Source organism: Oncorhynchus keta, unplaced genomic scaffold (assembly GCF_023373465.1).
Source record: "Oncorhynchus keta strain PuntledgeMale-10-30-2019 unplaced genomic scaffold, Oket_V2 Un_contig_473_pilon_pilon, whole genome shotgun sequence".
NCBI lineage: Eukaryota > Metazoa > Chordata > Actinopteri > Salmoniformes > Salmonidae > Oncorhynchus > Oncorhynchus keta.
Window position 1 is genome coordinate 3560 of NW_026287935.1, and position 15437 is coordinate 18996.

Here is a 15437-nt window from a genome sequence, read left to right on the forward strand (position 1 = left end):
GTGAGTTTATAAGCTGTCCTAACAAGTGACTCTGGTGTCGGGTTACATTATGGCACTGAAGTTGCCGTTAATAGGCTTCACGAGTCGTCGGTAACCTTTCTCATGTTTTATGCCAATTTATCTGACCATTTCAACCTATCTGTGTGTCAGTTATGGTTTTCATATGCACATTTTCATAAAACAGTTTAATTTCATTTATAATAAAGTCTTCATATCTCAAAATCATTGTCATGAGGTTAATCAAAATTCTATCCAAATCTGAATGAAAACTATAAAACTTAAAAAGTAACTTCTATTGCCGTTGGCAACTATGTAAAAAAAAATCCTACAGGTAGAAAATATCCTGATAAAAATAAATATCCTATAAATCACATTTTCTAAACATCTGCAACAAACTTGAAACATTGTATCACTATTAACCTCTACTGGATCGGTGTCCCTAAACCATAATGGCTGTTTCTCAATTTGCGATTAAGAGAGTAGAAAACGTTGTATACAACAGCCAGCTTTCCGGGAAATAGACATGTCTTATATGGGCAGAAAGCTTAAATTCTTGTTAATCTAACTTCAGTGTCCAATTTACAGTAGCTATTACAGTGAAAACAATGCTGTTGTTTGAGGAGAATGCACAACAACAAAAAACTTTTATCACGGCAACTGGTTTGATACATTCACCTCTGAAGGTAAATAATGTACTTACATTCAGTAATCTTGCTCTGATTTGTCATACTGAGGCTCACAGAGATAAAATGTAGTGTAGTTTTGTTTGAAAAAATAAATGTTATATTCAAATGTAGGACCTGGGGTCTACAGTTTGACCCCACAGCTGTGTCTGTCTCCACACCCACCCCACCCGGCCATCTAGATGTGTGAAGGTTAGTGTATTTTCTGTAGGGAAGGTACTGATCCTCATGACAATAGTGATGGAGGCCTGTAACAGCTGGATCTAGGACTCTCTCTCTCTCTCTCTCTCTGAAGGTTAGTGTATTTTCTGTAGGGAAGGTAATGATCCTCATGACAATAGTGATGGAGGCCTGTAACAGCTGGATCTAGGACTCTCTCTCTCTCTCTCTCTGAAGGTTAGTGTATTTTCTGTAGGGAAGGTAATGATCCTCATGACAATAGTGATGGAGGCCTGTAACAGCTGGATCTAGGACTCTCTCTCTCTCTCTCTCTCTCTGAAGGTTAGTGTATTTTCTGTAGGGAAGGTAATGATCCTCATGACAATAGTGATGGTAGGCCTTAAATGTTTTATTACCATAGCATTTTTGTATCTTCTCTCTGAAGGTTTGACAATATATAATTTCTGTAGGGAAGGTAATGATCCTCATGACAATAGTGATGGAGGCCTGTGGATCAGTCTGGACTTTGCACACACTCTGCCATCTCTCTCAAAGGTTAGTGTATTTTCCTAGGCTCATCATGTATGACATTCCTGCATTTCAAATATGATGAAACAAAATGTTAAATAGAAAACAATTTTTTTTTGTATTATCTTTTATAGTTATGTGTTATATTCTCCTACATTCCCTTCACATTGGTCAAACTTCAAAGTGTTTGCAAAATATTGTGTAATGAGGTAAATCTTCACTGGATCAGTCTGAGACTTTGCACATTTGCTATGTCATTTTGGACAAAACTCAGGCAGTTACACCTAGGCTCCTATCTTTTATGGCCTGAGCTCAGGCATTTCATTTATGATGAAACAAAATAATAAATAGAAGGCATTTTTTTGTTTGTATTATCTTTTATCAGATCTACAGGCAGTTAGATTTGGGTATGTCATTTTCCCTTCACATTACAGGCAAAGTCAAAGTGTTTTTTCAAATGGTATGCAGTTAGATTTGGGTATGTCATTTCAAGTCCCGTGCTACAGGCAGTTAGATTTGGGTATGTCATTTTAGGTCCTGAGCTACAGGCAGTTAGATTCGGGTATGTTATTTTAGGTCCTGAGCTACAGGCAGTTAGATTTGGGTATGTTATTTTAGGTCCTGAGCTACAGGCAGTTAGATTTGGGTATGTCATTTTAGGTCCTGAGCTACAGGCAGTTAGATTTGGGTATGTCATTTTAGGTCCTGAGCTACAGGCAGTTAGATTTGGGTATGTTATTTTAGGTCCTGAGCTACATGCAGTTAGATTTGGGTATGTCATTTTAGGTCCTGAGCTACATGCAGTTAGATTTGGGTATGTCATTTTAGGTCCTGAGCTACAGGCAGTTAGATTTGGGTATGTTATTTTAGGTCCTGAGCTACAGGCAGTTAGATTTGGGTATGTCATTTTAGGTCCTGAGCTACAGGCAGTTAGATTTGGGTGTCACTTTAGACCCTGAGCTACAGGCAGTTAGATTTGGGTATGTTATTTTAGGTTGTGAGCTACAGGCAGTTATATTTGGGTATGTCATTTTAGGTCCTGAGCTACAGGCAGTTAGATTTGGGTATGTTATTTTAGACCCTGAGCTACAGGCAGTTAGATTTGGGTATGTAATTTTATACCCTGAGCTACAGGCAGTTAGATTTGGGTATGTTATTTTAGGTCCTGAGCTACAGGCAGTTAGATTTGGGTATGTTATTTTAGACCCTGAGCTACAGGCAGTTAGATTTGGGTATGTTATTTTAGGTCCTGAGCTACAGGCAGTTAGATTTGGGTATGTTATTTTAGGTCCTGAGCTACAGGCAGTTAGATTTGGGTATGTTATTTTAGGTCCTGAGCTACAGGCAGTTAGATTTGGGTATGTTATTTTATACCCTGAGCTACAGGCAGTTAGATTTGGGTATGTTATTTTAGGTCCTGAGCTACAGGCAGTTAGATTTGGGTATGTTATTTTAGGTCCTGAGCTACAGGCAGTTAGATTTGGGTATGTCATTTTAGGTCCTGAGCTACAGGCAGTTAGATTTGGGTATGTTATTTTAGACCCTGAGCTACAGGCAGTTAGATTTGGGTATGTTATTTTAGGTCCTGAGCTACAGGCAGTTAGATTTGGGTATGTTATTTTAGGTCCTGAGCTACAGGCAGTTAGATTTGGGTATGTCATTTTAGGTCCTGAGCTACAGGCAGTTAGATTTGTGTGTCACTTTAGACCCTGAGCTACAGGCAGTTAGATTTGGGTATGTTATTTTAGGTTGTGAGCTACAGGCAGTTATATTTGGGTATGTCATTTTAGGTCCTGAGCTACAGGCAGTTAGATTTGGGTATGTTATTTTAGACCCTGAGCTACAGGCAGTTAGATTTGGGTATGTTATTTTAGGTCCTGAGCTACAGGCAGTTAGATTTGGGTATGTTATTTTAGGTCCTGAGCTACAGGCAGTTAGATTTGGGTATGTTATTTTAGGTCCTAAGCTACAGGCAGTTAGATTTGGGTATGTAATTTTAGGTCCTGAGCTACAGGCAGTTAGATTTGGGTATGTTATTTTAGGTCCTGAGCTACAGGCAGTTAGATTTGGGTATGTTATTTTAGGTCCTGAGCTACAGGCAGTTAGATTTGGGTATGTTATTTTAGGTCCTGAGCTACAGGTAGTTAGATTTGGGTATGTTATTTTAGGTCCTGAGCTACAGGCAGTTAGATTTGGGTATGTCATTTTAGACCCTGAGCTACAGGCAGTTAGATTTGGGTGTCACTTTAGACCCTGAGCTACAGGCAGTTAGATTTGGGTATGTCATTTTAGGTCCTGAGCTACAGGCAGTTAGATTTGGGTATGTAATTTTAGGTCCTGAGCTACAGGCAGTTAGATTTGGGTATGTTATTTTAGGTCCTGAGCTACAGGCAGTTAGATTTGGGTATGTTATTTTAGGTCCTGAGCTACAGGCAGTTAGATTTGGGTATGTAATTTTAGGTCCTGAGCTACAGGCAGTTAGATTTGGGTATGTTATTTTAGGTCCTGAGCTACAGGCAGTTAGATTTGGGTATGTTATTTTAGGTCCTGAGCTACAGGTAGTTAGATTTGGGTAGGTCATTTTAGGCGAAATTTGAAAAAAAGGGTCAGATCCTTTAACAGACACAAGTAATCTATTCTATGCAAGCAAGCGTCCAAATGTGCCTAACACAATCGTTACCCACTGAGCATAAACTGGTTGAATCAACGCTGTTTCCATGTAATTTCAACAAAAATGTAATTGAACCAACGTGGAATAGTCATTGAATATAATGTCTGTGCCCAGTTGGTGAGTCCACTGAGGTATAGTAAGAACTGGAGACTGTCTATGATGTCCAACCCTTGTTTTCAAGGTAATCTACTCAAGTTCACATATGCCGATTCACGCAACTCCTATATCCAGGTTGGGTCCAGTTTGTACGGACCATCATCACATGTCACATACATTTTTCCTGACAGCCAAAAGTACACATTACATTTATAATTTTCAGGCAGGCCAGCAAAATGGTCCAAATTCACTCACCTATCAATATAACACAATGTCATCCCTACTGGCGGACTCACTAAACACATGTTCTGTTGTTGTAAATGAGGAGTTGTGGAGCGTGCCCCTGTTTCTCAGAAATCTTTACATCTACTTTTCACCTTTCACTCAACGATGACAATTGAGTTCTTTTTCCACCACTGCAAAACCAGGCTTCTAGACCGGAACCATGACCCCTTGTGTGAGTTGCATGATCAACCTATATCATTACTATAAAATAACACAGAACATGCCTTTAAATTCGTGTGGCATTTATAAATAATTCATAAATAATTTAATTTGTTGTAGGTAGCCTAGCTTCTGTTAATAGCTTGCGACGCTATTGGTTTGAATTTAGACACAAAATCCTAGGCCTAATTGTAGTCACCCCACAGAGATCCGAATGTTGATAAAACTATAAGTTCTTCACATTTTAGGCGCAGTAACGTGCACACAGTGGTAGGCCTATGCTGGAAGGATCTGGGAAGGGTTTGTTGAGGATTAATAATTAAGGAACACGAAAAATAAACTGGTGCTAATGATAGACCTAACGGTCTTATGGTAGAGGGAAAGACTCCCAAAAACCTCCTCTATTAAATGTTAACTACAAAGTAGCTTATGCCTACCTGGCAGAATGATAGAAATTATTTGCATCAATCCAGTGGTCATTTGTTTTGGAAACTCTGCACAATCACAGAAGCACTACAGAAACACTGCTAACCAAACAGCAGTGCTAGGTGGCTGTACTACAGAAACACTGCTAACCAAACAACAGTGCTAGGTGGCTGTACTACAGAAACACTGCTAACCAAACAACAGTGCTAGGTGGCTGTACTACAGAAACACTGCTAACAAAACAACAGTGCTAGGTGGCTGTACTACAGAAACACTGCTAACCAAACAACAGTGCTAGGTGGCTGTACTACAGAAACACTGCTAACCAAACAACAGTGCTAGGTGGCTGTATTACAGAAACACTGCTAACCAAACAACAGTGCTAGGTGGCTGTACTACAGAAACACTGCTAACCAAACAACAGTGCTAGGTGGCTGTATTACAGAAACACTGCTAACCAAACAACAGTGCTAGGTGGCTGTACTACAGAAACACTGCTAACCAAACAACAGTGCTAGGTGGCTGTATTACAGAAACACTGCTAACCAAACAACAGTGCTAGGTGGCAGTGCTCGGTGGCTGTACTACAGAAACACTGTACTACAGAAACACTGCTAATCAAACAACAGTGCTAGGTGGCTGTACTACAGAAACACTGCTAATCAAACAACAGTGCTAGGTGGCTGTACTACAGAAACACTGCTATTCAAACAACAGTGCTAGGTGGCTGTACTACAGAAACACTGCTAATCAAACAACAGTGCTAGGTGGCTGTACTACAGAAACACTGCTAACCAAACAACAGTACTAGTTGGCTGTACTACAGAAACACTGCGAAACTAACAACCGTGCTAGTTGGCTGCTGTAAGTCGCTCTGGACAAGAGCGTCTGAAACTTAAATGTAAATGTAAATGCTAAACCAACAACAGTGCTAGGTGGCTGTACTACAGAAACACTGCTAACCAAACAACAGTGCTAGGTGGCTGTACTACAGAAACACTGCTAATCAAACAACAGTGCTAGGTGGCTGTACTACAGAAACACTGCTAATCAAACAACAGTGCTAGGTGGCTGTACTACAGAAACACTGCTAATCAAACAACAGTGCTAGGTGGCTGTACTACAGAAACACTGCTAATCAAACTACAGTGCTAGGTGGCTGTACTACAGAAACACTGCTAACCAAACAACAGTGCTAGTTGTCTGTACTACAGAAACACTGCGAAACTAACAACCGTGCTAGTTGGCTGTACTACAGAAACACTGCTAAACCAACAACAGTGCTAAGTGGCTGTACTACAGAAACACTGCTAACCAAACAACAGTGTTAGGTGGCTGTACTACAGACACACCACTAACCAAACAACAGTGCTAGGTGGCTGTACTACAGAAACACTGCTAAACTAACAACAGTGCTAGGTGGCTGTACTACAGAAACACTGCTAACCAAACAACAGTGCTAGGTGGCTGTACTACAGAAACACTGCTAACCAAACAACAGTGCTAGTTGGCTGTACTACAGAAACACTGCGAAACTAACAACCGTGCTAGTTGGCTGTACTACAGAAACACTGCTAAACCAACAACAGTGCTAGGTGGCTGTACTACAGAAACACTGCTAACCAAACAACAGTGTTAGGTGGCTGTACTACAGACACACCACTAACCAAACAACAGTGCTAGGTGGCTGTACTACAGAAACACTGCTAAACTAACAACAGTGCTAGGTGGCTGTACTACAGAAACACTGCTAACCAAACAACAGTGCTAGGTGGCTGTCCTACAGAAACACTGCTAACCAAACAACAGTGCTAGGTGGCTGTACTACAGAAACACTGCTAATCAAACAACAGTGCTAGGTGGCTGTACTACAGACACACCACTAACCAAACAACAGTGCTAGGTGGCTGTACTACAGAAACACTGCTTACCAAACAACAGTGTTAGGTGGCTGTACTACAGAAACACTGCTAACCAAACAACAGTGCTAGGTGGCTGTACTACAGAAACACTGCTAACCAAACAACAGTGCTTGGTGGCTGTACTACAGAAACACTGCTAACCAAACAACAGTGCTAGGTGGCTGTACTACAGAAACACTGCTAACCAAACAACAGTGCTAGTTGGCTGTACTACAGAAACACTGCGAAACTAACAACCGTGCTAGTTGGCTGTACTACAGAAACACTGCTAAACCAACAACAGTGCTAGGTGGCTGTACTACAGAAACACTGCTAACCAAACAACAGTGTTAGGTGGCTGTACTACAGACACACCACTAACCAAACAACAGTGCTAGGTGGCTGTACTACAGAAACACTGCTAAACTAACAACAGTGCTAGGTGGCTGCTAACCAAACAACTACAGAAACACTGCTAACCAAACAACAGTGCTAGGTGGCTGTACTACAGAAACACTGCTAACCAAACAACAGTGCTAGGTGGCTGTACTACAGACACACCACTAACCAAACAACAGTGCTAGGTGGCTGTACTACAGAAACACTGCTTACCAAACAACAGTGTTAGGTGGCTGTACTACAGAAACACTGCTAACCAAACAACAGTGCTAGGTGGCTGTACTACAGAAACACTGCTAACCAAACAACAGTGCTTGGTGGCTGTACTACAGAAACACTGCAAACCAAACAACAGTGTTAGGTGGCTGTACTACAGAAACACTTCTAACCAAACAGTGCTTGGTGGCTGTACTACAGAAACACTGCTAACCAAACAACAGTGCCAGGTGCCTGCTCAAATCAAATCACATTTATTTATATAGCCCTTCGTACATCAGCTGATATCTCAAAGTGCTGTACAGAAACCCAGCCTAAAACCCCAAACAGCAAGCAATGCAGGTGTAGAAGCACGGTGGCTAGGAAAAACTCCTTAGAAAGGCCAAAACCTAGGAAGAAACCTAGAGAGGAACCAGGCTATGTGGGGTGGCCAGTCCTCTTCTGGCTGTGCCGGGTGGAGATTATAACAGAACATGGTCAAGATGTTCAGATGTTCATAAATGACCAGCATGGTCCAATAATAATTAGGCAGAACAGTTGAAACTGGAGCAGCAGCACGGCCAGGTGGACTGGGGACAGCAAGGAGTCATCATGTCAGGTAGTTCTGAGGCATGGTCCTAGGGCTCAGGTCCTCCGAGAGAGAAAGAAAGAGAGAAAGAGAGAATTAGAGAGAGCACACTTAATTTCACACAGGACACCGAATAGGACAGGAGAAGTACTCCAGATATAACAAACTGACCCTAGCCCCCCGACACAAACTACTGCAGCATAAATACTGGAGGCTGAGACAGGAGGGGTCAGGAGACACTGTGGCCCCATCCGAGGACACCCCTGGACAGGGCCAAACAGGAAGGATATAACCCCACCCACTTTGCCAAAGCACAGCCCCTACACCACTAGAGGGTTATCTTCAACCACCAACTTATCATCCTGAGACAAGGCCGAGTATAGCCCACAAAGATCTCCACCACGGCACAACCCAAGGGGGGGGGGGGCGCCAACCCAGACAGGAAGATCACATCAGTGACTCAACCCACTCAGGTGATGCACCCCTCCCAGGGACGGTATGAACAAGCCCCAGTAAGCCAGTGACTTAGCCCCTGTAATAGGGTTAGAGGAAGAGAATCCCAGTGGAAAGAGGGGAACCGGCCAGGCAGAGACAGCAAGGGCGGTTTGTTGCTCCAGAGCCTTTCCGTTCACCTTCCCACTCCTGGGCCAGACTACACTCAATCATATGACCCACTGAAGAGATGAGTCTTCAGTAAAGACTTAAAGGTTGAGACCGAGTTTGCGTCTCTGACATGGGTAGGCAGACTGTTCCATAAAAATGGAGCTCTATAGGAGAAAGCCCTACCTCCAGCTGTTTGCTTAGAAACTCTAGGGACAATTAGGAGGCCTGCGTCTTGTGACCGTAGCGTACGTGTAGGTATGTACGGCAGGACCAAATCAGAGAGATAGGTAGGATCAAGCCCATGTAATGCTTTGTAGGTTAGCAGTAAAACCTTGAAATCAGCCCTTGCCTTAACAGGAAGCCAGGTTAGGGAGGCTAGCACTGGAGTAATATGATCACATTTTTTGGTTCTAGTCAGGATTCTAGAAGCCGTATTTAGCACTAACTGAAGTTTATTTAGTGCTTTATCCAGGTATCCGGAAAGTAGAGCATTGCAGTAGTCTAACCTAGCAGTCACAAATTATGGATTCATTTTTCTGTATCATTTTTGGACAGAAAGTTTCTGATTTTTGCAATGTTACGTAGATGGAAAAAAGCTGTCCTTGAAATGGTCTTGATATGTTCTTCAAAAGAGAGATCAGGGTCCAGAGTAACACCGAGGTCCTTCACAGTTTTATTTGAGACGACTGTACAACCATTAAGATTAATTGTCCGATTCAACAGAAGATCTCTTTGTTTCTTGGGACCTAGAACAAGCGTCTCTGTTTTGTCCGAGTTTAAAAGTAGAAAGTTTGCAGCCATCCACTTCCTTATGTCTGAAACACATGCTTCTAGCGAGGGCAATTTTGGGGCTTCACCATGTTTAATTGAAATGTACAGCTGTGTGTCATCCGCATAGCAGTGAAAGTTAACATTATGTTTTCGAATGACATCCCCAAGAGGTAAAATATATAGTGAAAACAATAGTGGTCCTATAACGGAACCTTGAGGAACAGTTGATTTGTCAGAGGACAAACCATTCACAGAGACAAACTCATATCTTTCCGACAGATAAGATCTAGTGCAGTCACAAGTGCAGTCTCAGTGCTATGATGGGGTCTAAAACCAGACTGAAGCATTTCGTATACATTGTTTGTCTTCAGGAAGGCAGTGAGTTGCTGCGCAACAGCCTTTTCTACATTTTTTGAGAGTAATGGAAGATTCGATATAGGCCGATAGTTTTTTATATTTTCTGGGTCAAGGTTTGGCTTTTTCAAGATAGGCTTTATTACTGCCACGTTTAGTGAGTTTGGTACACATCCCGTGGATAGAGAGCCGTTTATTATGTTCAACAAAGGAGGGCCAAGCACAGGAAGCAGCTCTTTCAGTAGTTTAGTTGGAATAGGGTCCAGTATGCAGCTTGAAGGTTTAGAGGCCATGATTATTTTCATCATTGTGTCAAGAGATATAGTACTAAAACACTTGCTCACTTGAATTAAAGGGTAACTACGCTCAAATCAACTTTTTGTAGATTTTTCACAGAACTCAATAGTGGTCTCCTGATGTGGTTTAAGCATTGTTATGGACTTCGAACATTTTGTTGTTAAAAAAGTGTGACTTTGAGAGGGAAAACCTGAAGAATTTTGGAGTGGAATTTGTGACTGAGTTTCTATTTCAATAGTAGACCTACTATTAGCCTACTTCACAGTACAGCCAGGGTTGGCCTGACTGTGAAAGACCAATATGAGATTTCTCATTTTAGGTCCTTCAAGGTGTATGTCACTGTTCCTCATAGAATTCACACATAGTGCCATTCCTTTGCTGGGCACCAAGAGAAGCATTAGGTTCTTGGTCAGATATGAGCTGTTGAACACCTGAGTCAGCTCCACTCATTTCACTGGCGCCGTCATAGCCTTGATCACAACGTTTGTTCACTGATATTACCCTTATACTTTCACTCAGTTTTACAGGCCTGAGGCGATTTTTGCAGTCACATTCCTGAAGCCAAAGAAACACTTAGCTTCCTAGTACATATGGAAATTAAAAAGGTTTAATAATTAATTTTTGGAGGGTTACTGTCAATGATTTATCACATAAAATATATACATTGATGACAGGTCCAGAGCTCATGGGCCCGCCTGCCTTGCAACCTATTCTGGCGGATGAGTTGCAGTGTTGTGGATCGCCACCCATCGAAATGAATGGACTTCCGCTGGAATGCACACAGTTTGACGCAACCGGTGTGCACGAGGCTTAAGGCCTCATTACCACAAAGTACATGTTAGTAAAATAAACGATAAACTGTTGTCAAAGCACAGCTACAGTAACCTCTTCAGTAACAGTTTTATCAGTCATCTAGAAACCACGGGATGGCCCTCTCAGCTCAAGGGTTTGTCCTTCAGGCCACTTAACAGTTTGAGGGTACATCAACAACTAAGCTTTTCCTGAAGCAATGCTGCATTGTAGCTGAATGTCATTTCAGTTCAACAACCACTTGAACAACCTCTTGTGGGATATAACTTTTAAATACTCCTGCTGTTAAAAGCATCATTATCTTGGATACTCCCGGTGTTAAAAGCATCATTATCTTGGATACTCCTGGTGTTAAAAGCATCATTATCTTGAATACTCCTGGTGTTAAAAGCATCATTATCTTTGATAGTGGTCTCCTGTTTAAGCATTGTTATCATTATCTTGTTGTTAAAAAGTGTACTTTGAGAGGGAAAACCTGAAGTGTTAAAAGCATCATTATCTTGGATTAAAAGCATCATTTTATCTTCAAGGTGTATGTCACTGTTCCTCATGGTGTTAAAAGCATCATTATCTTGGATACTCCTTGATGGTGTTAAAAGCATCATTATCTTGAAGGATACTTCCTAGTACTGGTGTTTAATTTAAAGCATCATTATCTTGACAGGTCCAGAGCTACTGCAACCCTGGTGTTAAAAGCATCATTATCTTGAATACTCCTGGTGTTAAAAGCATCATTATCTTGGATACTCCTGGTGTTAAAAGCATCATTATCTTGGATACTCCTGGTGTTAAAAGCATCATTATCTTGGATATTCCTGGTGTTAAAAGCATCATTATCTTTGATACTCCTGGTGTTAAAAGCATCATTATCTTTGATACTCCTGGTGTTAAAAGCATCATTATCTTGGATACTCCTGGTGTTAAAAGCATCATTATCTTGAATACTCCTGGTGTTAAAAGCATCATTATCTTGAATAATCCTGGTGTTAAAAGCATCATTATCTTGGATACTCCTGGTGTTAAAAGCATCATTATCTTGGATACTCCCGGTGTTAAAAGCATCATTATCTTGGATACTCCTGGTGTTAAAAGCATCATTATCTTGGCCAGTATGAGGACAGAACTGAGATGATAGTAAAGAAACTCCAGTTTTACATGTTTCCAAAAGCTTTATCTTGACCACAATACAGTAGAAAAAGTCATATAACACATTTGTTCTGTGTATTTTATGCGGGCTACTACCAAGTGTGATTTAATAGCCAAGCCAATCATACGCAGACCACTCATTTTTATAGCTGTTAGATTCAACTGGCTTAAACACACATTTACTATAGCTATGCAGGAATAGAAGCGTAGGAATGGAATCCCCTATTTTAACCGTTTCCATTTCTGTTGGAATGTTAAACACAGAGAGACTGTTCTAGAATCCTCTTAATTATCTGGGATTGGAATCATTGGATGCTTGGAATTCCTCCTAATCATCCAGAAAGGTTCCTTTTAGAACCTTTCCTATGCCTGGTGTTGGGTCCGAGAGAGGAGAGTAGGAGGGGAGAGGAAGGGAGGGGAGAGGAGGAGGGGAGAGTAGGAGGGGAGAGGAAAGGAGGGGAGAAGAAGGGAGATGAGAGGAAGGGAGGGGAGAAGAAGGGAGAGGATAGTAGGAGAGGAGAATAGGAGGGGAGAGGAGGAGGGGAGAGGAAGGGAGGTGAGAGTAGGAGAGGAGGACCTGAGCCCTAGGACTATCTGGCCTGATGACTCCTTGCTGTCCCCAGTCCACCTGGCCTTGCTGATGCTTCTCCAGTTTCAACTGTTCTGCCTGCGGCTATGGAATCCTGACCTGTTCACCGGATATGCTACCTGTCCCAGACCTGCTGTAGAATGACAGGCCATCTTGGGGTCAACAAGACGTATGGTCGTATCTTGTGTAACTTCTTCTTGCCTGAAACAGGATGTTGTGGCTTACTGTACATTCTGTCACATTTGCCAGAGGACCAGTAAACCGAACCAAGCTGTTCCGGTTGCACATTTGCAGTCAATTCCTGGTTTTAATGAACCTTTCAGCAGGGTTCTGGTGGACTGTTGGTTCTTTGCCCAAAGCAAAAAGTGTGGGAACCAATTTTTCCTAACCATCATGTGTGCTGCCACTAGCTTCCCTGAGGCCATTCTACTGAGGGAAATCACAGCTCCCAGTACTGTTTAGGGTGAAAATGTTTTTCAGCGTTTGGACTTCCAAAGGCGATCAGTTTCAAATGTCATGTTAAAGTTCTTCCTGTTACAGCAGGTGGGTGTTGCCCTTCTAGTGCCTACCACCCAGAGTCTTAAGGTGCTCTGGAGAGACTTCATCAGACTTTGACATCTTTGTTGAGAGCTTACTGCTTTGAGTTTGAGAAAGACTGGGATAAGGGGTCTTGTGCTGTTTGCCACGCTGGAGGTTGTTCAGGAATCTTTCGGTTTTAGTCTGAATGAGCTCGTGTTTTGACATCATGTCAGAGGTCCTTTGAGCTTGCTGAGAGAGAGGTTGTTGCAGGGCAACACCTTAAACCACGAAAACCAATCTGAGGAAAGTCTGAATGCATCAATTCTTGTTTTTATAAGAAACATCAATGTGTTGGAAATTCCAAATGGTTTACATAGTCAACTTACACACAGCACTGACACACACACTTACACCACCAGACATGCCACCAATCAAATTTACATAAGTATTCAGACACTTTACTCAGTACTTTGTTGAAGCACTTTTGGCAGTGATTAGTCTAGTCTTCTTTTATTTGGGGAGTTTCTCCCATTTGTTCCTCTCAAGCTCTGTCAGGTTGGATGGGGAGCGTTGCTGCACTGCTATTTTCTGGTCTCTCCAGAGATGTCCGATCGGGTTCAAATCTGGGCTCTGGCTGCGCCACTCAAGGACATTCAGAAACTATTCCAGAAGCCACTCCTGCGTTGTCTTGGCTGTGTGCTTAGGGTTGTTGTCCTGTTGGAAGGGGAACATTTGCCTCAGTCTGAGGTCCTGCACCCTATGGAGCAGATTTTCATTAAGGATCTCTGTACTTTTCTCTGTTCTTCTTTCCATTGATCTTGATTAGTCTCCTAGTTCCTCCCGCTGAAAAACATCCCCACAGCATGATGCTGCCACCACCATGCTTCACTGTAGGTTCCAGGTTTCCCCCAGACTGGACACATGGCATTCAGGCCAAAGAGTTCAATCTTGGTTTCATCAGATCAGAGAATCTTGTTCCTCATTGTCTGAGAGTCTTTAGGTGCCTTTTGGCAAACTTCAAGCTGGCTGTCATGTGCCTTTTACTGAGGAGTGGCTTCCAAGTCTTGGTCAGTATCCGTGCTCAAGTGAAATCTAATTTTATTTGTCACATACATATGCTCTCGATTGTGCATCTGTAAAAGTTTGAGAGTTTTAGGTGACAAGCCATATTTCTTCAGCCTACTGACGGTGAAGAGGCGCTGTTGCACTGTCTGAGAGGACCATTTCAGTTTGTCATTGATGTGTACGCCGAGGAACTTGAAGCTTTCCACCTTCTCCACTGCAGTCCCGACAATGTGGATAGGGTGGTGCTCCCTCTGCTGTTTCCTGAAGTCCACAATCATCTCCTTTGTTTTGGCACCACACTCCCAGAGCCCTCACCTCCTCCCTGTAGTCTGTCTCGTCATTGTTGGTAATCAAGCCTTCTACTGTTGTGTCATCTGCAAACTTGATGATTGAGTTGGAGGCGTGCTTGGCTATGCAGTTATGGGTGAACAGGGAGTACAGGAGGGGGCTGAGCACGCACCCTTGTGGGGCCCCTGGTTTCAGCAAAATGGGGGCGTCGGTAAGGAAGTCTAGGATCCAGTTGCACAGGGTGGTGTCCCAGAGCCTCGAGCTTAATGATAAGCTAGTAGGGTACCATGGTGTTGAATGCTGAGCTATATTCAATGTACAGCATTCTTACATATGTATTCCTCTTGTCTAGAAGGGATAGGGCAGTGTGATGGCGATTGCATTGTCTGTGAATCTATTGGGGCGGTATGCAAGTGAGTCTAGGATGACAGGTAAGGTAGAGGTGATATGATCCTTGACTAGTCTCTCTAAGCACTTCATGATGACATAAGTGAGTGCTATGGGGCAACAGTCATTAAGTTCAGTTACCTTTGCTTTCTTGGGTACAGTATTAATGGTTGACATCTTGAAGCATGTGGGGACAGCAGACTGGGATAGGGAGAGATTGAATATGTAAGTTTAAGCGAAAATTGCATTTAGTTAGATATTACTGCACTGTTGGAGCTAGAAACACAAGCATTTAGTTAGATATTACTGCACTGTTGGAGCTAGAAACACAAGTATTTAGTTAGATACTACTACACTGTTGGAGCTAGGAACACAAGCATTTAGTTAGATACTACTGCACTGTTGGAGCTAGAAACACAAGCATTTAGTTAGATATTACTGCACTGTTGGAGCTTGGAACACAAGCATTTAGTTAGATACTACTGCACTGTTGGAGCTTGGAACACAAGCATTTAGT

At 42.3% G+C, this 15437-nt stretch overlaps 1 long non-coding RNA gene across 2 annotated transcripts; it reads left to right on the forward strand.

Annotated features, from left to right (window-relative positions):
• Positions 1–5079: 5079 nt before the first annotated feature.
• On the forward strand, positions 5080–6508 carry LOC127924914 (uncharacterized). Of its 2 annotated transcripts, none has more exons than XR_008119234.1 (3): positions 5080–5217; positions 5262–5349; positions 6427–6508. It is a non-coding gene; the product is annotated as an uncharacterized LOC127924914 (long non-coding RNA). The 2 variants fall into 2 exon arrangements; XR_008119233.1 differs by lacking the exon at positions 6427–6508 and adding an exon at positions 5943–6095.
• The last annotated feature ends 8929 nt before the right edge of the window (positions 6509–15437 follow it).